Here is a 2,516-nt window from a genome sequence, read left to right on the forward strand (position 1 = left end):
CATCTTTTTCATCATGGAGTTTCTCCCATAACTAGTATAGTTAGGTGATTAATAACTGTTGAGTGAATAAATTTAAAAAATTCATCCATATAGATAAGAGATTATAAATACCTGGAAAAAGATAAGAGTATATAGTCAGGAAGCTTTGCAATAGAAAAGCCAACTTCTAGTAAATGACTGGGTGTGGTCTTTAAAGAACAAAACAGAATCAAGATGCAATCTGAATTTTATAGCTTATGGTGATGAAAAAAAAAAGCACAAGGACTAAGAGGGTGTTTTTGGTAGGGCTGGAGAGAGGAGAGAAGTGAGAGATTAACAATTTCTCTGGTCTACTGCCTCCAGTGGCCCAATGTGCTCACTTCCTTTCTTTCCAATATTTGGAATGAATGATATCATGTTATTAGAAGAAAAAATAAATATTTTGTGTACCCACCTTCTCATTCTCTACCGGTTTGATGATCTGTGGACCCTTTTTGACCTGCTCCAATGCCAACTCATAACCTGCTGTTGACAAACCCAATGTAATGTTAACACCCTAAAGACCACATGGTTGAGACTGTCCACTGAGGAGGGAGAGGAGCAAGGCGGTTTGTGGCTAGGTTGTGGGAGCCTGAAAGGCTTCGCAACGCCTCAACGAGGCCCAGAAGTTCCTTTTCCGGCCACTAGGGGGAGCCCATGGTAGGAGGGTCAGTACAAGCTCTTCAAACCGGGAGAGCTGTTCATGGAGAAGGGATATGTATAAATGCTTGTATGCTAAACCCCTGAGCTGGACTCCCTCCACCCTTATCCAGTAGTGCAGGTTTTCTAAGGGGAGAGGTAGGTGCTCCCTCAAATGGCCACCCCTTTGGACCCCTACACACCCTGTAAAATTGAGTCAGTAACACTGTAAAGGGCATCCCAGTTGACCTCCCTGTCAGCAGGAGGTGCTTTCCAGAAAGAACAAGTTGCAATGTTATTTTTGGGTCCTGTGACCAGCTCTAGTTTTTCAGAAGAGGGTCTAGAATGCTCTAGGTGGTGAATGGGGCCCTGGAACTTTCAGGTGAGTCCTTATTCTCTGCCACAGCAGAGGCAGATGGGGGAATGTGGCTGGGTGGGGCAAGTTGGGTGAGCTTGCCCTCAAGCTCTACAAAAGTTGGCAAGGTAGCTGTTTTGGCAGGAGTCAAAGGTCTGTTATACCCACTATTTTGTGTGTTTGTTTGTTTGTTTTTGTGGAGCACTTTCTTACTTTCTGGCATTACAAGATTCTCCAGGCTCATCTCATATATTTTGTGCCCCAGTCCTAGAATCAGCTAATTTTCCAGGGAGTCTTAGATCCTTTTGTGGGAAAATAGTAATAGAAATCAAGGTCTGGGTACTAGGCATGCTTCCTGCTACTGGGTTGTCATTAATTTAGGTTATTTCTGCTGACATTTCAGATGTCTGTATGCTAACCCACACATAATGCACATACCAATAAATATTTCCAAATGTAACCATCTGTATCTATATTGAACTAACATGAATCCATGCTGACATCTCCAACTCTAATCCATCACCACATGAGTCATTCTAGCCTCCTTCGCCTTGCTTAACTGTAAATTCCCACACCAGCAATGAGAAACCTGACTTTTGCCATCTGAAAATCTCTATTTTGTGGAAGAGATTGTGGAGCATTGATATCATTTCTTTCTTAAGTGTTTTGGTAAAATTCACTGGTGAAACCATCAGGCATTAGTCCTTTTCTTTGTAGCAAAATATGGAGTAGAGGAAGCATTAATAATCTTACAATGAAATCTTGGATTTTTAATGAATCTCTGTCTCTGGCCTATGACCTGTACAAGTGTTTCTTCTTCTATAGCTTTCCCCACTCTTGAGGTAAGACAGGAAGGTTAGAGGTGGCTGGAGTGAGAAAAATGTACTTTCCCTCAGGGATCTAAGGCAAGGCTCTGGTAAAACCTTTCCTGCTGGAGAGTAGGCACTTTGGTGGAGCAGTGTCTACACCTATTTCACAATGATTACGCTTACCCTCTCCCTGCCATAGTTATAAGGTATCTTTGTTGACTCTTCAATGTGAAAACCTAATGGTGTTACTGGAGGTAAATCCCACTAAGAACCTCAGTCATACTCACTCTAGTTCACCATCATCCTCTAGTAGTTAATCAAAATTACCATTTAAGTATTTGTATTATGGTTTTCTACAGAAACAGAAGCAATGGGAGATTTAGCTATAAATCTGTTCAAAGTTAACCCTGGAACAATATGGGTTTGAACTGCATGGGTCCACTTATGCATGGATTCTTTTCAATAAATATATTGGAAATTTTTTGAATATTTGCAACAATTTGAAAACTTTTAGATGAACTATGTAACCTAGAGCTATCAATAAAATTAAGAAAAATTATGTATGCCATGAATGCACAAAATATTTGTAGGTGCTCATCTGTTTTACCATTTACTACCATAAAATACCCACAAGTCTATTATAAAAAGTTAAAATTTATCAAAATTTTTGCACACGATTACAGATTATACATGTT

The sequence above is a fragment of the Eulemur rufifrons genome, chromosome 29 (genome assembly GCF_041146395.1).
Source record: "Eulemur rufifrons isolate Redbay chromosome 29, OSU_ERuf_1, whole genome shotgun sequence".
NCBI classification, from domain to species: Eukaryota; Metazoa; Chordata; class Mammalia; order Primates; family Lemuridae; genus Eulemur; species Eulemur rufifrons.